Raw genomic sequence first — 24,683 nt, 5'->3', positions numbered from 1 at the left:
AAACCCGGGGGTTTAAACTCTTAGCTCAAGAGATAACCAGAGGATGAGAGAGCTGCTATGGTACTCATGAGAATTTTTATATCAGTGAGAAATCACGATTGAGGATCAGAACCATGTACTGTTACCATGCAAGTTTGACTTGCTATTTACGTTGGTTTTAAGGCACTAATTGGGAAGTAGAATCCAGAAAGTTGGGATAGGGGATTTTGAGCAAATGCAGTTGAATTTGAGGACCATGAACACAACATACCCTAGAAATTCCATTGCCAGCAGATACAATCCCTTACTTAGCCTATAATTTATTCATCTAAGAAGTTGCCTTGAAAGGAGACATCTATTTTCTTCAAGACTCATCAGGGCCATCTCTTGTTTCTTCCAAATTTGAGTCAGGTGCCAGCCTACCTCAGGGGGAGAATTGCAAGATCTGCTCCTGGAATAAATATTATTCACCAAGAGACCTACAAATATTAGCTGATTTTTATAAGCAGGTCCTTGGAAAACATATTTGGAAATGGAATCTATATGAGTAAGACTAAGGAGGGAAGAATGTAATGTAAGATTTCAATATTTATCAGTATAGGTATATTTATCTGAGAATCTGGATTATACGTGCTAGCACAAGGTGGTAGAAATTGTAGTTTGATTGATTGGTTAATTGAAACACGGACTTCGCCTAAGAATAATGAGTCAAAGATGCCGTTTTTTTTCCTTTCATTTTTTGGAAGAAGGATCCAAAACCACAGAGATATAAGAATGTTGGAATGGATTTATTTTGTTCATCCCATTCACTTACTTTCCTCCTGAGTACTGCTTGCAAAAAAAAGTAAAGGTTTCTTTCTTTACTAAACCATTGACAAATACCATGATGAGGGGAGCCCCAGCATCCTTAAAATTCTGTAGTGTCCTTCCTCTGTAGTCTCAGGATGACAGTAGATGATGCCTTTGAAAAGCACAGATTTCAATAGGAAGATGGGATCTTGAAATGCCAGGGATCAGGTGTCAGTAGCACTTTACAAGCAGAGACAAATGGCTACAATTACTATAATGCGCAGGAAGGGTGGACTGGCAATCAAGGTGTCTTTACCTGCAGTGATCTATGATGGTAGTTGATTGATCATAGTTTTCCTAGGAATTAAATAGAAAGGCAGGCCAACGAAGAATTACTTGACCTATATAACCAGAAAACTCTAGGTCCAGTTATCAGAAAAGTGTCTTGAATTGGTGCAGTAGAAACTCACAACCTCTCTTCTGCTTCCCAGAAACAGCCAGTTCATAGACAGAGAACTTGAAGAGAAGACTAGATTCCCTTGAAAAAGGATTTTGTAACATTGCCATAGACACATACTGTAAGTCATCCTCCAAATATTTCACTAAAGTGATCTGGAATCATTTATCAGGATGACTGTATAAAGAGACAAAATATTCATGCATTTGGGAGATTTTAGGACATGGAACCTTATAACTGGTGTCAATACCTGTTGTGACCCATGAAACATCTCTGCTTATGATCAGGGTGGGGGCTATAGAAGTCAGGTGGTCAATGGAGTGTTAGCCCAAATTTGTCTTACAGTGAACCCAACTGTGGTGGTTATTTTCCCAGTTTCTGAAGAAGAGGTAGAATATACATGCTTGGAAAACAGCAGAATCTCCACATTGGCTCATTGACTCATGGAGTGGTAGCTATTATTCTACAAAGAGCCCAGTCAGAGTCCTTGGAAGTTCACCTCCCAAATTAAATAGTAAATTGCAAGCAATAGTGAAATGCCACCATCTAAGATTTGCAGGATGAAGGGTAATGATTATTATTATAACATCCTGCTTTAATTTGCTTATTTGTCCCAGACAAAAGCTGATGGGTCTTAAAGAAATGAAAATTTTAGTCAAAGTGGTGCTCCCAATTGCAACTGTGTTCCAGGTGTGATATATTTGCTGGAGCATGTCAACATAACATGTAGCCCTCTGGTATGCAGCAATTGATCTCATAAGCACTTTATACCAATGGACAAGAATTATCAAGAAGAATTTGTCTTCACTTGGGAAGACTAATAGTATTCTTTCCCTTTTCCATTTCAGGTCCATGCCAACTTTCTCACTCTCTATTGTAAGACAATGATGATCTGTGTATCTTGGAGGATACCATACTGTTGCACTACATTGATGACATTATGCTGATTGGTTATTATTGACAACAAGTAACAAGATTTGTGTGCAAGATAGTGGCCTGCCATTTCATTGAAAACATTTCAATATAATGGGAATGACAATATGGTGTTCCTTACATTGCTTGACATGAAAAAAGAGGTATGCATAAACTTTCAGGGCTTTATGGAATTTTTAGGCATCATATACCATAATGGGTCTGTTATTCTGATTCATTTCTGAATATCCCATATAGGCATTTTAGTGAGGCTCTGGGAACGAAAAGGCTCTGCTGCAGGTCTAGGCTTTCATATGAATTCAAGATGTCCTGTTATTTGGTTCTTATGATTTAGCAGATGCCATTTTATTGTGGCAATTAAGGATGTTGCACTAACCCTCTGAAAGGTCAATTAGGAAAATCATAGTACAGGCCCTTATGGTTTTGGAGCCAAGCCATGTTTTCCTTTACTGATAATTCTTCTTTGAAAAAGATCAGTGGCTTACTCCTAGGTTCTAGAAATTGACTCCTTGACCATGGGATACCAAATTACTATGCATCCTGAGCTACCCATCATGAACTATAGGATTTATCAAACCATAGATTGGAATTGTGCAGCAGTAATACACCATCAAATGAAATAATATATTTGAGATAGGACTTGCATATATCTGGAAAGCATAAATAAATTATATGAGTATGTGATTCATACTTCAACATTTATTTTTGACTTCAATGGAAGTTATTGATGCTTATGGAGGATGAAGGGCTCAGGGTTGATTTATGGATGGATCTACAGAATTTGCTGGCCCGCATCAAATATCATTGTTGCCATATTTCAAAGACAATAAGGTGGTCCTTAAATAATGTTGTTAAGGAAAATCCTGCCAGTGGACTGAGCTTCAAACAGTACCTGTGTTTATCTGCTGTGGAAGTAGGTATTTCCTGAAGTATGTATCTATATTATCTCATTGACAGTGGCTAATTATTTAATAGGTTAGTTGGGAACTCGGAACAAATGAGATTAGTGAAAATGAGTGTGATGGTTAAGTTCACGTGTCAACATGGCTAGGTTATGGTGCCCAGTTGTTTGGTTAAGAAAACACTGGCCTGATTGTTACTGTGAGGATGTTTTGTGGACTTAAATTATCAGTTGGTTGATTGCATGTGTAGCTGATTACATCTACAGTTCAACAATGAGAGACTCATCCAGTCACTTAAAGGCTTTAAATGGAGAAGTGATGATCTCAGCCATCAGAAGAGACTTCTCCACTTCTCTTGGAGAATTCATTGAAGACCTTCATTGCAGTTCCCAGCTTGCAGCCTGCCCTATGGAATTTGGACATGTGTATCTCCACAGTTGGTTCAGACAATTCTTACAAAAATTTCAATATTTACAGATCCATCCTATCAGTTCTGCTTTCCTAGAGAACCCACATAATCCAATGAGGTTCTGGAGAAGATCTGTAGCTAGATCACATGGAATGGGCACAAAATGAACATACATGTATTTCATGTGAATGTTTCCCAAAGGATGTCCATGTAGAGGTATCTTTCAATAACCATGAGTGTATTAGTTAGGGTTCTCTAGAGAAACAGAATCAACAGGGAACACTTGCAAATATAAAATTTATGAAAGTGTCTCATGTGACCGTAGGAACGCAGAGTCCAAAATCCACAGGGCAGGCTGCGAAGCCGATGACTCCAATGGATGGCCTGGACGAACTCCACAGGAGAGGCTCACCAGCCAAAGCAGGAATGCAACCTGTCTCCTCTGAGTCCTCCTTAAAAGACTTCCCATGATTGGATTTAGCATCACTAATTGCAGAAGACACTTCCCTTTGGCTGATTACAAATGGAATCAGCTGTGGATGTAGCTGACGTGATCATGACCTAATCCTATGAAATGTCCTCATTGCAACAGACAGGCCAGCGCTTGCCCAATCAGATGAACAGGTACCACAACTTGGCCAAGTTGACACCTGTCCCTAACCATGACAGTCCACCCCTTGTCAACTTGGCACATATATATATATATACATCACCTTAGACCATACTTAATTTCCAAATGAAAACAAATAAGCACACATTTTTTCTTTTACCTGACAATACTCAACTGTCCTGCATATAACTGGAAACACATTAAATCTCTCCAGAATAGCGTGCAAATCCTTGGGCAACATTCATTCTTAAACTTGATATCTTACAACTTAAATAGTATAACACAAACAAAACAGCATTACAGTCCTCGTTTCTGTAACTGATCACGTGGTCGAAGTTCATATTTATCACTACCTTCTTCCACTACCCATTCCATGTTCCCTTTCCCCTCAGCAAGCACTTCAGCTGGCCGTGGTTCTTTGCCTGGTGGGGTGACCCAAACCTTCATTCCTGAAGTCTCAGAGCCATTAGTGGTCCTGCCTGGATTGTGTTGTTGCAGTTTTCCATTGATTTTAATCACAGGGCATGGTAGTACTAATAGACGCCCCAGGGGATCTCCTATATTCCAAGAAAACTCTTCTTTACCTCCATTATGTAGTTGCAGTCCTACTTCCTTCTGATAGTCAGGGTCAATTACCCCAGACAACAATGTAATCCCCTTCTTGGTGTGTTGATCCAGAGGCATAAGTAGCCCAAAGTGGCCAGGTGGCAATCCTAACTTCCAGTTCAGTGGTATCACTGTTGTTTCTCCTGGAGAAAGCACACAGGTCTAAACCCTGTAGACCAGCAGAACTCAGGGTAGCAGGGACAGGAAGCAAAAATTTTCCTAGTGGATCACTAGGAGTAATAGTGAGTGGCACCACACCCATTTCCACCCCTTGGTTCCTGGACCCATGGATCCTGGCTATGGGAGAAACAGCACCATACAGTGGACGCTGATTCAGAGCATACACAGCTTCCTGGAGAACATTACCCCAGCCTTTCAAGTTTTTGCCACCTAGTTGGCACCGTAATTGAGTTTTCAAAAGGCCATTCCACCGTTCTATCAATCCAGCAGCTTCTGGATGATGGGGAACATGGTAAGACCAGAGAATTCCATGAGCATGTGCCCATTCCCGCACTTCATTTGCTGTGAAGTGTGTTCCTTGATCCGAAGCAATGCTATGTGGAATACCATGACGATGGATAAGGCATTCTGTAAGCCCACGAATAGTAGTTTTGGCAGAAGCATTGCGTGCAGGGAAAGCAAACCCATATCCAGAGTATGTGTCTATTCCAGTTAGAACAAATCGCTGCCCCTTCCATGAAGGGAGTGGTCAAATGTAATCAACCTGCCACCATGTAGCTGGCTGGTCACCTCGGGGAATGGTGCCATATCGGGGGCTGAGTGTGGGTCTCTGCTGCTGGCAGATTGGGCACTCAGCAGTGGCTGTAGCCAGGTCAGCCTTGGTGAGTGGAAGTCCATGTTGCTGAGCCCATGCATAACCTCCATCCCTACCACCATGACCACTTTGTTCATGAGCCCATTGGGCAATAACAGGAGTTGCTGGGGAAAGAGGCTGACTGGTATCCATAGAACGGGTCATCTTATCCACTTGATTATTAAAATCTTCCTCTGCTGAAGTCACCCTCTGGTGTGCATTCACATGGGACACAAATATCTTCATGTTTTTAGCCCACTCAGAAAGGTCTATCCACATACTTCTTCCCCAGACCTCTGTGTCACCAATTTTCCAATTATGGTCTTTCCAAGTCCCTGACCATCCAGCCAAACCATTAGCAACAGCCCATGAGTCAGTATACAAACGCAACTCTGGCCAGTTTTCCTTCCAAGCAAAATGAACAACCAGGTGCACTGCTCGAAGTTCTGCCCACTGGGAGGATTTCCCCTCACCACTGTCCTTCAAGGACACCCCAGAAAGGGGTTGTAATGCTGCAGCTGTCCACTTTTGGGTGGTACCTGCATATCGTGCTGAGCCATCTGTAAACCAGGCCCGAGTTTTCTCTTCCTCAGTCAATTCACTGTAAGGAACTCCCCAAGAGGCCATAGCTCTGGTCTGGGAAAGAGAAGGTAATGTGGCAGCAGGAGTGGAAACCATGGGCATTTGTGCCACTTCTTCATGTAACTTACTTGTGCCTTCAGGACCTGCTCTGGATCTATCTCGTATATACCATTTCCACTTTATGATAGAGTGCTGCTGTGCACACCCAACTTTATGGCTTGGTGGGTCAGACAACACCCAACTCATGATAGGCAACTCAGGTCTCATGGTAACTTGGTGGCCCATGGTTAAGCGTTCAGTCTCTACTAAGGCCCAGTAGCAGGCCAAAAGCTGTTTCTCAAAAGGAGAGTAGTTATCTGCAGCAGATGGTAAGGCTTTGCTCCAAAATCCTAAGGGTCTGCGTTGTGATTCTCCTATAGGGGCCTGCCAAAGGCTCCAGACAGCATCTCTATTTGCCACTGACACTTCCAGCACCATTGGATCTGCTGGATCATATGGCCCAAGTGGCAGAGCAGCTTGCACAGCAGCCTGGACCTGTCACAGAGCCTCCTCTTGTTCAGGTCCCCACTCAAAATTAGCAGCTTTTCTGGTCACTCGATAAATGGGCCGGAGTAGCACACCCAAATGAGGAATATGCTGTCACCAAAATCCAAAAAGACCCACTAGGCGTTGTGCCTCTTTTTTGGTTGTGGGAGGGGCCAGATGCAGCAATTTATCCTTCACCTTAGAAGGGATATCTCGACATGCCCCACACCACTGGACACCTAGAAATTTTACTGAGGTAGAAGGCCCCTGTATTTTTGTTGGATTTATCTCCCATCCTCTGACACGCAAATGCCTTACCAGTAAATCTAGAGTAGTTGCTACTTCTTGCTCACTAGGTCCAATCAACATGATATCATCAATATAATGGACCAGTGTGATGTCTTGTGGGAGGGAGAAATGATCAAGGTCTCTGCGAACAAGATTATGACATAGGGCTGGAGAGTTGATATACCCCTGAGGTAGGACAGTGAAAGTATATTGCTGACCTTGCCAGCTGAAAGCAAACTGTTTCTGGTGGTCCTTACTAATAGCTATTGAGAAAAAAGCATTTGCCAGATCAATAGCTGCATACCAGGTACCAGGGGATGTATTGATTTGCTCAAGCAATGATACTACATCTGGAACAGCAGCTGCAATTGGAGTTACCACCCGGTTGAGTTTACGATAATCCACTGTCATTCTCCAAGATCCATCTGTTTTCTGCACAGGCCAAATAGGAGAGTTGAATGGGGATGTGGTGGGAATCACCACCCCTGCCTCTTTCAAGTCCTTAAGAGTGGCAGTTATCTCTGCAATCCCTCCAGGAATACGGTATTGCTTTTGATTTACTATTTTGCTTGGTAGGGGCAGTTCTAGTGGCTTCCACTTGGCCTTTCCCACCATAATAGCCCTCACTGCACGAGTTAGAGAACCAACGTGGGGATTCTGCCAGTTGCTTAGCATGTCTATGCCAATTATACATTCCGGAACTGGGGAAATAACTACAGGATGGGTCCAGGGGCCCACTGGATCCACTGTGAGATGGACCTGAGCTAAAACTCCATTGATCACCTGGCCTCCATAAGCCCCCACTCTGACTGGTGGTCCAGAGTGACGTTTTGGGTCCCCTGGAATTAATGTCACTTCTGAACCAGTGTCTAATAATCCCCGAAATATCTGATCATTTCCTTTTCCCCAATGCACAGTTACCCTGGTAAAAGGCCGTCGGTCTCCTTGGGGAAGACTTAGAGGAAGGTCAACGGTATAAATTTGTGGCAGTGTAACAGGTTTCTTCCCCATAGGGACCTGGCTCCCCTTCATTCAAGGGGCTCAGGGTCTGTAAACTGTTTCAAGTCTGGAAATTGATTAAAGGGCCGTGACTCTGTGTTTTTGTAATTCAGGTTAGACTTCTGTTCCCTTGACCTAGAACTCTTTTGTTTATACAGCTCCAACAAGAATTTAGTAGACTGCCCTTCTATTGTATTTCTAGGCACCCCATGATTTACTAGCCAATGCCACAAATCTCTGCGTGTCATATAATTTTGATGCCTCCTTTGAGTTTGTTGTCTATTATAATACCCACGTCTACCCTGTCTTTGGTGATTAAGTGCTGCCACCTGGCTTCTGCCAACTCGGGATCCTGTCATCCCCATTGTGTTTAAGGATTCCAGCTCAGTGACAGCAGTTCCTACAGTAATATCTGACCTACAGAGAAGTGCAACCACAGAGCTCTTGAGGGATGATGGTGCTAGTCTCACAAATTTATTTCTCACTGTTCTGGTAAAAGGTGCATCCTCTGGACATTCCTGGGGTGTAAGAGCAGGCTTTGCACGATAAATCCACTCTAACATCCCAATCTCTCTAAGCCTCTGGATTCCCTCATCTACATTATACCAGGGCAGTTCTGGCATTTCAACCTCAGGTAATGTTGGCCACCTTTTGATCCATGTTTCAACCAACCACCCAAACAAGCTGTTAACACCTTTTCTAACTGCTCTAGCTATAACATTGAATGCAGAATCTCTGCTTAGTGGGCCCATATCAATAAATTCAGCCTGATCCAGCCTTATATTCCTCCCACCATTATCCCACACTCTTAAAATCCATTGCCACACATATTCCCCTGATTTCTGTCTATATAAATTGGAAAACTCACACAGTTCTTTTGGAGTATAACGTACCTCCTCATGTGTGATACTTTGTACCTCACCTTTAGGGGCCTGTTGGGACTTTAGTCTAGTTATAGGTCTAGAAGAAATGAGGGGTGGTGGGGGTGGGTCATGAAAAGAATTAGAAATATCTTCCAAGCCATTTGCTTCAGGGCTTTCATTTGCAGTTTCATCTGGTGAAACAGGATTAATAACTCTAGGGCTAATCCCTTCAGGAGGAGGTTGGGTGTCCAATTCCTCAAGGCAGGCTGGAGGTGGGGCGGCTATGTCCTCAGGGCAGACTATTACAGGGTTATCTAAAGAAGGCTCAGCATGGTCTAGGGTTTCAACCTCACCCCCAACATCATTATCAATCCATATGTCACCATCCCATTTTTCAGGGTCCCACTCCTTTCCAATCAATGCCCTCACTTTAACGGCAGACACCATGCAAGACTGAGATTTCAGTTTATGTTGTAAAGTTGCTACTCTAACAATAAGATTCTGAGTCTGATTTTCAGAGATCTCAAGTCTACGGCTACAGGAAATAAAATTTTCCTTCAGGATACTCATAGAAACCTCTACATCTTTCAGACGGCACTTAAGCTTCTTGTTTGAAGCCTTAAGCCCATCCCTTTCACCCTTTAATGTAGACAGTGTATCTAACAACAACCAACCAACATCTCTATAACTCTTATTCCTACAAAACTCTGTAAAGGTGTCAAAAACATTATCCCCCAGAGTCTGGCTTCGTACAAGCGAAGCATTAGGAGAATCGAATGATGATATTTTGACTATCTCCTTTGCCAACTCAGTTCATGGATTGGGAGTGTCATTCTGATTACAGGAATCAGAGTCCTTAGTATCTCTGAGCCCAGTCAGAGTAGAAAACCATTCATAAAAACCCATTTTTAAGATTCGGTTCCTTAAGAACCACTCCTGGTACCAAGATGTATTAGTTAGGGTTCTCTAGAGAAACAGAATCAACAGGGAACACTTCCAAATATAAAATTTATGAAAGTGTCTCACGTGACCGTAGGAACGCAGAGTCCAAAATCCAGAGGGCAGGCTGCGAAGCCGATGACTCCAATGGATGGCCTGGACGAACTCCACAGGAGAGGCTCACCAGCCAAAGCAGGAATGCAACCTGTCTCCTCTGAGTCCTCCTTAAAAGGCTTCCCATGATTGGATTTAGCATCACTAATTGCAGAAGACACTTCCCTTTGGCTGATTACAAATGGAATCAGCTGTGGATGTAGCTGACGTGATCATGACCTAATCCTATGAAATGTCCTCATTGCAACAGACAGGCCAGCACTTGCCCAATCAGATGAACAGGTACCACAACTTGGCCAAGTTGACACCTGTCCCTAACCATGACAATGAGGATAAGAAAACCCTTTCTGTGGATGTCAGTTAGTCTCATCTCTTAGCCACTCTGATGCTTGCTCAACAAAATGGCCCCTAATTGTAGGAAAAGAAGCTTTGCATGGATGCAACAATATGGACTTCTCCTCATTAAGGCTGATATGGATACCTCATCCTGTACACCTACTCTTTCAACAGCAGAAGCCAATCCTAAGTCCCTCATATAGCACCATTCCACCAGAGGTCAAGCCAACCATCTGGTGGCAGTTTAATTATATTAGACTTCTTCCCCTTAGAGTTGAGGACAGTAATTTGTACTTACTGGAATATATCGTAATTGGTTTAGAATTGCTTTCCCTGCCTAAAGTATTTTGCATGTACCACTATCCATGGACTTAGATTTATTCATCATGATGGTATCTCTTACAACATTGACTTTGACCAAAGAAAATATTTTCACATCAAAAGAAATGTCTATGGGATTCATTGGTTTTATTATTGTACCTTCTATTTCAGAAGCAGGTGGACTAATAGAATGGCAGTTGGTCAACCTGAGGTTGACCTCAGGTGTCAGCAACAACTAGGAGGTAGCATTCTGTGAGATTAGGTTGCTCTCCTACAGGATGGTGTGTATGCTTTGAACTAGTGACTAATACATGCTACTTTTCCTCCCATGGGTAAAATTTGCCAGTTTTGGAACTAATGTGTAAGAACTGGATCCTCTAATTATTACATCTACTGGCATATTTACAGATTTTTTTTTTTTTTTTTTTTTTTTGCTTCCCATACCTATTCCAAGTTGGAGGTCTTGGTTACCAAAGGAGGAACATTTCTACCAGGGGACATGACACTTGTTCCATTGAGATGGAGTTGCTTTGGGCTCCACAACCCATTCAACCAATAGGCAAAGAAGGGTGAATAGCTCTGATGGGGTGATTGATTCTTATTACTAGAAGTAAATTGGGTTGCTTCTACACAATGAGAGTAAGAAGGGACCCAGAGTCTGGATCTTAGACTGAAAATTAGTGTATTCACCAAATTCTTAGTAATTTCATGTTTAATAGTAAATGTTAAGGAAAAGCAATACTAATCTAATACCAGCAGAAAGCTAAATACTCAGACACATTAGGGATAAATGTTAGGAACAGCCCACCAATTAAACGATTCTGACTGAAGTGATGGCTTAGTACAGGGATAACATTGAATTTGAGGAAGGAAGTAATAAATGTAAACTATGAATTTGGAAAGCAATTTGTCAGTAAACTGTTAAAACCTGTAGAGAGCCGCTTTCCGGGTTTGGCCTAGTGGACACGCTGCAGCCTGCTCTAGAGTTCCCCCCGCCCATCGAGTGAGCCAAGATGGCGCTCACATCCTGCTTCCGCAAATGACGCACACGCCCACCAACCCTATCTTCCAATCACCTCTGTATACGTGGCACTAACCTATTGGGTTTGGGCACAGTATATAAGAGGTTACCCGGACGGGGTGGGTGGAGACGACCCACAGGGAGCCGTGCCTGACGGCCGCATAGAGGTTGTTCCCCCGCGGGATATTTCGCCCGCGCAGAACCTGTAACAGAGAATGCAAGCTTAACTCCAGTAAAGGTCTGTGCTTACAACTGCTGCGTGTCTTGGACCTGTGTTTCTCACCAGCGCGGATTTGTCTGCGTCTCTCTGTCTCTCCTCATTGTCTCACCCGCCGGCCGGGGGCTTGACGCTGAGCGAGAAGTCGCGGACAAAAACCTACCTACTAAGCTATTCTACTTCTAAATATTTACCCAAGAGATAAGGAAATACATGTTGATACAAGGATCTGTACATGAACATTCATAAAAACTTTATTTATAATAGCCAGAAACTACAAAACCCCAGATGTACATCAATAGATGAATATATAACATGTGGGATATCTGTATAATGGAATGCTACTCAACAATGAAAAACAATGGGTTATTGATACACACAACAACATGAATGAGTATCTGTTTCAGTCTGCTAAAGCTGCTGGAATGCAATATACCAGAAATGGATTGGCTTTTATAAAGGGGATTTGTTAGATTTATTTATAAAGGGGATTTGTTAGATTTATTAAGTTGCAAATTTACAATTCTAAGACCATGAAAATGCCCAAATTAAGGCACTAACAAAAGGATACCGTATTGGAGCAAAGGCAGCATTCAGGTTCCTCTGTCACATGGGAAGGCACATGGTGACATCTGCTGGCCCTCCTGGGTTTGTTTCAAAACAGCTGTCTCAGCTCCTGTGGGTCTTTCTAGCTTCTGCCAGGGGAGCTTTCCTTCTACATCTCCAAATGTCTGTGCCTGCTCTCTGTGTCGGCTCTCAGGACTTCAATAATCTAATTAAGACCCACCTTGAATGGGCGGAGTCACATCTCTCTGGAAATAATATGATCAAAAGTTTCCACCCAGAATTTGGTGGGCCACATCTCTATGGAAACAACCTAATCAAAAGATCCCGCCCACAAAAGCATGGCTTTTCTGGAGTACATAACAATTTCAAACCAGCACAGTATCAAAACAATTTTTCTGAATGAAAGAAACCAGAGAAAACACTGTATGGTCTTCCCTGATCAAAATGGCAGAATGAGAATCTCCAGGGCTCTTTCTCTCCACAGAAACTTTGACAAATTAATAAGAATTGGCAGAAACATCTTTCTTAAAACTCCATAAAACAGTCAAAAGACTGAAGTAATAGGATGAGCACTAAGTCAAGGAAAATTATATTTAAAAGTGGAAGAATTTTGTGGTGCCCTGGCTGGCTCCTTCTTCACCCCTCACTGGCTTGGCACAGAGCGATCCCATGCTCCCAGTGTGGATTCATGGTCCTGGTTCTGCAGAAAGCAGAGTAACTTTCATGTACATGCAAGGAGCATGTATGTCTGGCCCAATCTTTCTGGTGGTGGCCTAAGTTATTTGCTGTTTCAGAACTTGCTCTGCATGAAGAAGGTGTCTCACAGAGCTCTTCTACAGAACGTTGTGGGAGGGCAGCCAAGTTATGCTTGCCTGGGCCAAGGACTGCTGTCTAGGACATACAGTGCAATGCCTGATACTGTGAAGAAAGTTTTCTAGGGAAAATAGGACACTCATATCTGTGTAAATGAAGGAATTCCAAGGGCCACAGATGCATGCCCAAGACAAGACACATACACAGAAATTACTGGATGTATTCTCTAAACTCATTGCAGGGATTAGTGCTGAAAGAGGCAGCTCAGGCAGGTCAGTCTGCAAAGACTGGGAAAGGTGTGGGGCTCTTTTTCTTCTTTTGCTTATTTATCTTTTGTTAGCCCCTGGCATTTAAGGAAAGCTCTATTGTAATACTAACTGGATACAAATATAAGAAGAAACAACTCAGACTCTATATTCCAGCCTTAACACATTAAAATGTCAAAATGTCTAGGTTTTAATGAAAGATTACAAAACATGCAAAGAAATAAAAAGTGATGGCCTTTATAAACAAGAAGATTAAAACTTTAGAAAGCATAAATGAGGAGGATCAGACCTGGGATATTCTAGAAAAAGACTTTTTAAAAATGGCTCTAAATATGCTCAAAGAGTTAAAGAAATATATGGACAAAGAGCTAAAGGAAATCATTAAAACAATCAATGAACAGACAGTATATTATCAAGAGAAAGATGAAATTATGAAAAGGAACCAAACAGAGCTGAAGATCATAGTAACAGAAATAAAAAATTTCCAAGAGGGGTTCAACATCAGACTGGAGCTGGCAGAAGAAAGAATCAATTAACCTGAAGATAAGATGATTTAAATCATCCAGTCTGAGAAGCAGAAAGGGGAAAGAATGAAGAAAAGTGAAAAGAGCCTGAGGAACCTGAGGGACACCATCAAATGTACCAATATACACATTTTGGGAATCCCAGAAGGAGAAGAAAGAGAGGAAGGGACAGGGAAAATATTCAAGGAAATAATGGTTCACAACTTCCCTAATTTAACAAAAGACATGAATATACACATCCAAGATGTTCAATGAACTCCAAACAGGATAAACCCAAACAGACCCACACCATGCCAAGGTATAATCAAACTGTTGAATGCTAAAGATAAAGGAGAATTCTGAAAGCTGCAAGAGAGAAACAATCTGTCACTTACAGGGAAGCTTCATTAACATTAAGTGCTGATTTCTCATTAGAAACTGTGGAGACAAGAAGGCATATTTAAAGACATATTTAAAGTGCTGAAAGAAAAAATTGTCAACCAAGAATTCTATATATGGTAAAACTGTCTTTCAAAAGTGAGGAAAGTGTGCTGCAAGGGTAGCTCAGTGATAAAATTCTTGCCTGCAATGCAGGAGACCTGGATTCAATTCCTGGACCCTGTACTTCTCCCCCAAATTCCCCCACCCCCCAAAAAAGAAAAAAAATGAGGGAAGTATTAAGATATTCCCAGGTAAACAAAAGCTGTGGGAGTTTGTCACCACTAGACTGGCCCTACAAGAAATACTACAGGTTGTTCTACAGGTTAAAAGGGAAGGACACTAGCAATTGACTGTAGCCACATGAAGAAATTAAGATCTCTGGTAAAGATGGTGATATGGGTAAATATAAGTACCAGTACTATTGCATTTTTGATTTGTAACTCCACATTTTACTTCCTATAGGGTCTACAAGGCAAATTGCACAAAATATAATGATAAATCAATGGTTTGGGAATCATAATATATAAATATGTAATTTGAATAATGCATAAATATGTAAATGCCTACTTTAAATATGGATACATTATTGTATGTCAATTATACTTCAATTCGGCTGTTTTAAAAAATAAACAACAGCTTCATGACCAGCTACAAGAATGAGGACTACAGCAGCTATGCATATTTTTTATGCGTACATTATTTATTTTGTTTCCTTTCCCCTATTTTATTTAAAAACTGTTGGTAGTATGTAGTTTTACAGATTAAGCCATAGGTCACTAGACAAATAATAACCTCAAGGGAGGACTGAATTTCACGTGGAGATCTTGGACTTTGAGACGGATATGATGATTGATGGGCTGTTATATCTTCCCAACAGGGAGATAGTGAGGATGTATTTGTGATATGAAGGATATTATTCTGTGGATCCTGTGTCCATTATATGAAGAATAGGTATTCTGTGGGCTCTGTAGATAGTCTTCTGTGTGTTGAGAGAGTGAAATTTTATCCTATAGACATTAAATATGCATAGAAGAGTACAATGAATTTCGAGTAGCAAAGGGTGGACTTTGCACCACCTGCCGTCTGTTTTCTCTCATAATCATTCTCTATACTTCCCCTTACTGCTGTGTCACCACTGAACACCATTCCCATATTCCCTTGCCTAGTGCTCCTGGGTATGTTTGGCCAATGGGAAGCACCAATGGAAGCCCAGGGAAAAGGAAGAAGCCAAAGCACTTTTTCCTCTCTCACTTTATCTGGTGGCATGCTTGAAGCAGGTGCATCTTTTCTGTGGTTCCAGCTCCCCCAGGAAGCCCATTTCTCCATATTCTAGTCTTCTGGAGGTAAGCTCCTACTGTGCCTCAAGCTCTGGCCAAACATTCTGGGCTTCTAGGTGCCAGAAAAGCACCAAATAGTGGTTTTCTGGTGTTTGTAATTTCTAGATTTCCTCACTGACTCCATTCAGTTTCTTAATTTTTCCGTCCCTCATGTAAATAATCCCCTGTATTCAATTCCCTTTTTTTGAAAAGTAAATACTTTTGTTTGAAATACTTGGACCCTGACTGATACAAGAATTGAAAATGTTGGGTAAACAAAGAGGTCACAGGGTATGTCAATTTCAGCTCAGGCTGTTATCTGAAGTGGTACAGAGTAAACTTGTTAATTCTCTTTGGTGTGGCATAATATTGAACCTACTTCAGGACACACAAGGCTACCCCTGATCTGACTTGTCTCTCCAACCTACGCATCTCCCTCTACAGTTTAACCATTTGGAATCACTTGCATTTCCCCAAATGGATGCTGCTGTTTCACCGCTCTGTGCCTCTGCCAGATCTGGAAGGCCTCTACCTCTGAAAGCTGAGTTATTTTTCCCAGAATTAGTTCTAGCACCTCCTGCAATGTGTTACCTTTACCTGAAACATAGACAGAATGAATCACTCTATTCTTTATACCACAATTCCATTCCACATATTTGCATGCCTATTTACCCATGCAAAACACCACCAGCTCTGTGAGGATAAGAAAGCAGTCATCATTGTATCCTTGCACAGAGAAGAAGACCCCAAAGCATTTGATGAATGAATCATTGAGAAAAAAATAGTGATGAATGGCATTTGTACTAGGTATTTCTTAAAAATCAACCCATTCTTTTCCCAGTAGCAAGGTGAATCTTTTCAGTCATCCACAGATTTGACAACTGAAAATATTAAATGATATAGCCCATGGCCATGGCCTGCCTTCTGTACAAAGAAGAGCTCATTTGGAAGACATCTGTTCATCTTGGGCCCTCCAACTAGATAAAGAAAAATGTAACCGTCTGCCAGCAGCTTGCTTGCTTCATAGTTGCTTGTTTTCCAGCCCATAGGATATTGGCCTTAATCCCAATGAACAAATGTTGATCAGACTCAAAGAAAGGCAGGCTGTAAAAATGGAATAAACAATGGCCCTCTGACATGTTAGAATAAAGACATTTAATGTCTTTGGAACACACATTAAAAATCATCCTAGGTTAGTGTTTGGTCCTTCATTTTCTATGCACTAGTGTATTGCAGTTGCCTCCAGGGGATTGAAGCTACTGTCATGGCAAAACACCTAGAGCAAACTGGTCCCTCAGTGACAGTGACATAATCAGATCTGTGCTCTCCAGCAACTTTTCCTCCTTTCTCCAGATCTAATGCATCATGAGTGGTTCTTCTGGGTAAGAGGTAAAAAAAATCATTTTTAGAAACCCGTGAAGGCCGGGGGCCCAGTTTTCTACTATGTCAGTGATGATTTATACTTTATGATCCTGAAATGCTGCACTTGTAAGAACACTTACGATTTTGTGCTTCTGCTGGTTTCAAACCAACTAGCATTACGCCTATTGCATTAATGGGATAGATTTTCACCACCCCTGCCTATAATCTTGGATATTTAGAGGGAGGGTTGAGGGTTGGGGAAACTAGCCTTCTTTCTCCTCCCCTCTCCTTCACAGACACAAAATAAGACTAGAGCAAAAATGTTGCATGGGAGGCTTGTGTCAGAAGCAGTCTGCTAGGCCTTTGATATGCATTGGCATTTCTGAGACCCAATTTTAAAGTATGTTTTGGTTTAGCCAGACGTAGTATAGGTGGATGTCCGTTCATAACATTTCTAGTGTCTGGAAAGCTCCAGTCTTGTGCCTGAGGCAAAAGGCATTAAAAAGAAGAGTTCTGCTGTCACCTGTTTTAAATTGCTTTTGCCTGCAGCATATAAGGAAAGTGTCTGTGTTGAGAAAGAGGAGAGGAAGGAGGGAGGACTGCCTTTTCACTCCAGGCAGCTGAGAGACCCAGGAACATAGGAACACTACGTTTAGAAGACAGAACCTTTGTGACTAAAATCAAGGGGTGATGAAATGAGCTGTTCTCACCAAGTGCCAGTTGTAGAATTCCACTCTCTCCTTGATTCATTATTAACTTATTTTACCCTGATCAAATGATCTATTCTCAACATCAACAATGTACAATTTATACACACACACACACACACACATATATATATATATACACACACACACACATATATATACATATATATATATATCTATCTCAGGACAATTGTAGGGGTTTGGATTTTACCAGTTTTCCCCAAACTGTCTTTTCTGAGCTAGGTATATCATGGGATAAAGGATGCAATAGCAAATAAATTTAAAGAGCAAAGGCTTGTTTATATTTCTGTATTTGTTTCCTATTACTACTATAAGAAATAGCCACAAACTTAGTGGCTCAAAACAACACAAACTTATTATTTTTTACAATTCTGTAGGCAGAAAGTCCTGAATGGGTCTCACAGGGCTAAAATCAAGGTGTTGGCAGGGCTGAGCTCCTGGATTCTGGAGGCTCCAGGGGGAGAATCCTTTTCCTTGCCTTTTCTAGCTTCTAGAAGCTCGACTTTTGGCCTCATGCCACTGCAACCTCTGCTTTCACCATCATATCTCTTTGTTTGACTCTGACATTCTTGCTTCTCTCTCTCTCTCTCATAAGGGATCCATGTCGGTACGTTGAGCCCACCTGAAAAATACAGGATATTTCCATCTCAAGATCCTCAAAGTCTCTTTTGCCATATATATTAAAAATTTTCAGGGATTAGGTCATGGACTCTTTTTGGGTGCATTATTCTGCCTACCACACCGCTATTCACTAAGACTTACAATACTCAATAGCATATTAAAGGTTCTGCGAAGTTCTGGCCCAAAAAACCTGGTTGAGATAACATTAAAATCTTTAACTGAACTCTGCTATTTTTGAACAATGAAAGCATGTGTATGTAAGTAAAAGGTTTAGGAGGCGAAAGAGTGAGAAAGAAGGACGGTAGACCGAGAAATTTAAAGCGGGCGGGTTTATTTCTGTGCTCTGGGCTGAGCTCACCAAATCCAAGATGGAATGAGGTGAGTCAGCGCCTGCGTGATGGCGTGGGCAGTTTTTAAGCAAGGGGGTCAGGTGTCGTCTGCAAGGGGTGATTCTCCGGAAGTCAGGTGTCCGGAAGGGGCGGTTCCAGAAGCCATGTTTGGAGGGGCGGCGCAGCCTCCGCAGCTCCAGTTGCAGTGCCCTTCCACGTTCCCCTGACCTAATAGTAAATTCTTAATAAACCATAAAGAGGTTTGGAAAAGTTAGTTTTTGTTATTGTGGAGACAGTTGAGAGATAAAAGCAATAGGAAAGTCTGAGAGGAGAAGAGAAATGTCATGGGATTTGGAATCTGATGACTTGGGTTCTAGGCTTAGCTTCTTTCTTACATGTTATAACTGATAAATGCATAAGGCACTATTTAGTTTTTTAAAATAATCATTCTTATCCAGAAGTGATTCATACTGTGTGGGTGGTTTGTAATGCAGAACTAGATAAGCAGATGAGTTATTAAAACTTACAAGTCGTTGCCTTAGTTTGGCAAAGACATACTAAAATTTTACTTGTTCTCAGAAACTATTTACTAACTTGTGATGAAATGATGTATTGCTTCTCTGTTTTTTTCCCCCCTCTGTTTAAATCCTTTGATGAAAGTCTATTTTGATTAAATAAGTCATCTCTTGGGATTGAGTTGTGATCAAATGGCTGCTGCCTCTATCACATGATATGGGGATGCTGGTGCAGCCCCCAATTTTCGTCATCTGCTCCTTTCTACTCAGTGGTGCCCGAAATCCATTTGAGAGTGAGAAGAATCACTCATTCAATAAGTAGGGGAGAATCTGAAAATACAGGTATTTCCCGAAAGGGAAAGAAACGGCTGTAATAAACCCTAAAGGGAAGTTTAAGTGGCAGGTATCAGAATGATTCTGGGGATCCGTTTTGCATTGCAGTGGTGGAAGTGAGGGTGGTGGGGGTGATAAAGAAGGAAGGAGCATGCTGTAGCTTCAGATCAGAACATTCATGAGGTTTTGATGCCAATGGTTAAAAGGGCAGAAAAGCTGCACAGTTTCAGAGTCAAGTCAAAGGAAAGAACACCTACGTTTTAGAAATCAAGCTGCCTACTCTGAAATTTTTGCCTAGGGCTGTCCTAAATGCCTGAGCTGTAGCTAGATACCAGGAGGCAATCACTGGTATTACAGCTAGCTACCCTTTTATCCTCCTGAGCCTCTCCTGGCCTTGTGTTCATTAGTGGCTTCTTGGAGGTAACCTGTCTGCTCACCTGTCAAGGCCACTTTGGGCAACTGAAGAGGATTTGCAGGCAGTGATAGGTCCTAGTTTTTCTTGGCAAGAATGGTATTTTTCACCCCTGTCCTCCTGTTGAACTTTTTTTTTTAATTTTAATTTCCTTGGGAAATTAAATATAGATAGTAGTCAGAAGATGGGATTTGTAGTCAGATGGCCTGGGTTCTAGTCTCACTTCCTTCAATTACTTATGATGGCAGCATAAGTAATGCATATTTTATATATTTCAAGGCTTATCCCACCTAATCACATTATCCACAATGTTCAGAGTGCTTCTGGCAGTGAATGCCTTGTCAAGACCTACTGAAAATCAGGTCTTAGATTTTTCTGCCAGTGACGCTTAGCCTGGCAATAGAATTCCAATTCAATTTGCATTCAGGCCGGCCTAGAAGGTTCTCTGAGTGACAAAGCTGTAGCAGTTATTTTCAGGTGTGTGGTGAGGCTCATTTATTTAAAAAAAAAAAAAAGAAGAAGAAAAGAAGGAGATGCCTCTGGCTCTGGCCCCGCCGCGCCACGCTACTTCTCAGCTCTGGGAGCTTCTAGGTTGGAGAACGCAGGTCTGCGTACTGCCAGTTTATCATGGAGCCATTGGGGCCGATGTTGAAAGACACCTAGTATTTTCTTTAAGGTGCACCAATAATCAGGTCCAGCACAGACGTGAGTGTAGGTGGCCACCAAGTTGCTGCTAGGGTCCTTCAAACTGAGCAAGGGAGGGAAGCCTTTGTAAGTTGACTAGCACTGTAACTCCCCTCACCCCCACCCCCACCCCCAGCCCCAATTCAGCGCTTGGTTCGTTGCTCTCTTGTCTCTGTCATCTTACAACATTTTGGGAAAGTTGATTCGGCCAGGTTCTGCCAGTTTTCCCTTTGTTTCTAAGGGAGACCGTTCGTCTTGCTGTGTCATTTTGCTGACGAGGAGTTTTTGACCTCCCAGCTGGTCATCCTTCTTCTCCATCAGCCTCAAACCAGACCAGGTGTAAGTATGGGACTGCGTTCCTTTGAGGTCTGCACCGTGGTTTCCTTGTCTTCTTCTATATGATGTGTTGCAAAGTTGCTTTCACTTTGTGAGGAGGAACTGAAGACATTAAGATTTGTTCTTTACTCCACTGTAATGAGAAACTAGAAACCAGGGGATGATTGCTCCAAATGCCTTGCAGTTTAATGAAGCCAAATGTTGGCTTCATTTAAATGGCCAAGCCTCTGTTGAGTTACTCTGACAGGTTAAAGATGGCCACAAATACTTCCCAAGCTCATCCACTGAGACTCTCAGGTGGCTTGTGATTGCTTTGATGAAGAACCTACGGCGAATGTGATCTACGGCGAATGTGATGTCGTTCCAGTATCAGGCCCAGCCTTTAAAGAGGACTGAAAGCTTTTGCTTTATGGAGAATAAGACACCATGTAGAGAGAAAGAGGTCAAGAAACCCCAAAGCTCCAGAAGTAAAGTGAAGAGGCCTACTAGGGCGTGAATTAATCCCCTAGTCCCAGCAACACAGCTGGTAGTGTGGATCAGAGACCAACCGCCCAGCTGCACTCTTCCTGAATTCCTGGGCTGCAAAAGGGTGAGTCAAATGAAATGGTGGTTTTAAATCATTAAGTTTGGCATAATTTGTTATGCAGTACTAGATAAGCAGATGAGTTATTCAAAACCATCTGTGATTTTCTTTTTATGTAGGGTTTGTTCTATCCTTGATGCCTTAGGAAGGGTTATCCCATTCAGAGAAAACTGAATTTCTTCTTACCTTGGTCATAACAGTCACCGGGTCAGTGTGTCCCGAGGGACCTGAGGAGGTGGCAAGGAGAGTAGGGCTAGCTGCAGGGTCTGGAGAGAGTATAAGGAGTTCCCGTGAAGAGCAGGGGCCCGAGAAACATTTGAATTGCAACCATCTGTAAACATTAGCTCAGTCTCTCCTGGGTTCCCCTGCTACCAAATCAAGGCAGCCTATTGCTTGAGTTATGTGGGGTCTGATGAGAAGCATTTGTTCACTAAAGCTGGCTTGTGCTTTAGTGCATGCAGTACATCTCTTACGATGTACTTGACCAGGTGATAGAGCAAAATGTCGTATGCTATTCCTTCTGCAGGAAAGCCCTTCCTGCTCTGTTTTGTTTGTTTGTCTTAAATCTTAGCTGTCTCTTTCTTGTCATGGGGGACAGCCCTGGGCCAATTTCCCCAGTCGTGTTTGGGTGCTTCCACAGAAACCTGAACTCACCTCTCTCATATAAAAGACCAGATGGAATTATCTGCTGATGTTTTGGTCACTTCCAGGAAGTGTGAATTTCCCAAGGGTCGAAAATTTCACTGTTCATTTCAGTGTCTACCATGTGTATAGAAAAGCACCCAGTGAGTGCTGTATTGCACTGAATAAAAGGGACCACCTTGTGCAGAGAACATTTTTTTTTCTTGGGATTTCAAACCTGCTGGCATTGACACTGTGGAAGGACCTGCCTTTCGAAAAGAGGTAGATTTTATCTGAAGTCAAATCTTACCAGAAAGAACGCATTTTCTTTCCCTCTCGCTCACCCCTTCATTTTCTGGAAGAAGCCTGATTCTGTATTCGTGGGGCTGTAGCATAGCATACACTGTACCATGCAGGGCATGGATGGCTCAGTGTTAACCCACCCAGGAGCCATCCTCAGGCTCAGTGTTTACCCGCTGTTTCTTGCTGTCTGTATTCCCTTTCTCTCCCTCTTTCTCATCTCTCTCTCTCTTTTTTTCTTTTTTAACAGAACTTGTCTTCTGATTTTATTTTATTTTATTATTTTGAGACTGTTGCACAGTGAGGTGAAACTGGGCATTTGCTGCTGGTCTGCTCCTTCGGTGATGGAGGGAGGGGAGGGAAGTTGTGGGTGGGAATCATCGCTTGGTTTCTAGTCTGTTCTCCCTCCGCCATCAGAGTACTCTCAGGTCTTAGTTTCCTCAACTCTAGAAGAGGCAGAATAATCAAACACCTCTCAGACAAGTTAATGGGATAGAGGTAAACCTGAAGTGAAATCGTAGGTGTCAAAACACTTTGCGAAGGGAATTGATATATAAATATTTGGTGCTTTGTGTGAATTCAGCTGGTCTCTGCCTATGACTGTCTAATCGTGATCGCCTGAGACTCACCTAGCGTTGTTTTTGACCACGAATCCTTAAAACAATTAAAATATGAGCACCAGATTAGTCTTGAAGGATTTCTGAGACCTGCTACTGTGGCATTAATGGACAGAACCAGAGAGGCGGAAGCAATGTCTGATGAATGTGCTGTAATTGCTCTTTGGTATGACATAGAAATAGGAAAATTCATATAATTGACAATGTAAAGACCCCTACTGTTAGCAGCTGCTTTAAATTTAATGGAGCTGAGATTGTTAATAGTCTTTTCTTCACAGGGGTCTTTCCTTTGGCAGCCATTGCACAGAATAAGCATGTCCCATCATCTCCACTCTCCCTCCAGGCCCACAGCTCAGACTTGCTGTGGCGGAAGATTATAGGGACTGGGTGCATTTGCACTTTTTCGTCGTGTCTTAATTATCTGGAGAACTATTGGTGTGTGATATGTGGCATCTCTTCCCAGGGAGACTTCTCCTTATGCAGCATGATCTTACAGAAAGACAGTTCTGGAACTGAACCAGAACTTACTGCTTACTATGCCGCTTACTAGCTGAAAATTTTAGACAAGTTACTTAATCTTTCTGAACTGCAGTCTCTTCTAGAAAACAAGAAAAGTAAAACCTATCATTGTAAAATAGCATGGGGCATGGGATGTGCTTTTTAAGCACGTAGCTCCTGTTTTCTCTCCGTGTACATTCCATATCCTTCAAATCAGCCACGTCCTTCTCTTTCAGTCTTTAGTCTCTGATTTGCCACTTTTATTAACAAAATGATGCACAAAACTATCTGATTTTGTACTGAAAAATTGCTTAGGGCTGTTTTCCCTTTTGCTGTAAGAGCTACTTTGCCTAGCTTGGTCTTATGTTATAAGACTTTAGAAGATTCAGTACAGGGAGTCCTATTGATAGAAACATAGGGTCGTTACAAGTGGAGTAGGTTTATTGGCATACGACTGATTCACAGGTGCAAGTAAAGCCCCAGTAATTACACTAGATGCTGATGCTTGTTTTTAAATGAAAAACTTTAGGTTATAAAACGTTAGGCATGTGAGTGTATGTATATCTAAGAGAAAGAGAGGAAGGTGAGTAGAAGAGAAAGACAGAGACCAAGAGATATTTAGAAAGAGAGAGGGAGAGAGATATTGAAATTCTGCTGGGGCTCAGGTGTCTGTAGGAAGAGCATGTTTAATCCAGCTTCTTGCTAGGCCCACCCTAATTGTTCCCCTCTGCTGCAGATGAAGCTTATTTTTGCATGCCTGTCATGAGCCTTCTCAGGTAAACCACTGCCACAGGTGCTGAGTCAATTCTCTCTGTAATCACCCAGACGGTTTCTTGTGTAGTGATTTTGCAATTAGTATTAACTGGGGATTACAGCATCTATCTTGCCAACAGATGGACATTTAGGATGTGCCCATATAAGATGAATAGAATATTTATAAACTGCTGCTGTAATAATTCAGGGTGAATGCTTCAGAGTATTCCCCTAATCTCCTAGAAGGACTCTCCTAAGAAGAAAGTAGGTATATCTCTTTTAATAGTGGTTGGTTTTCTACTAAGTCTGAGTTTCCCCCTTACAGACTCCTTAACATGTGTGCTGCTGAAACTAGTCATCATTTATAAGCACTATTGATTC

At 42.0% G+C, this 24,683-nt stretch overlaps 1 long non-coding RNA gene across 2 annotated transcripts in view; it reads left to right on the top strand.

Annotated features, from left to right (window-relative positions):
- LOC143673681 (uncharacterized) overlaps positions 1–24,683 on the top strand; it is a 61,492-nt gene that overhangs the window by 15,793 nt on the left and 21,016 nt on the right. For both annotated transcript variants that reach the window (XR_013170519.1, XR_013170518.1), the window contains exons 3-4: positions 1,260–1,346; positions 2,074–2,301. This is a non-coding gene — a long non-coding RNA (uncharacterized LOC143673681). The remainder of the gene's footprint in view (positions 1–1,259; positions 1,347–2,073; positions 2,302–24,683) is intronic.

Source organism: Tamandua tetradactyla, chromosome 2 (assembly GCF_023851605.1).
Source record: "Tamandua tetradactyla isolate mTamTet1 chromosome 2, mTamTet1.pri, whole genome shotgun sequence".
NCBI classification, from domain to species: domain Eukaryota; kingdom Metazoa; phylum Chordata; class Mammalia; order Pilosa; family Myrmecophagidae; genus Tamandua; species Tamandua tetradactyla.
Note: the sequence above shows the minus strand (reverse complement) of the source record. Positions and strands in the feature narration are given on the sequence as shown.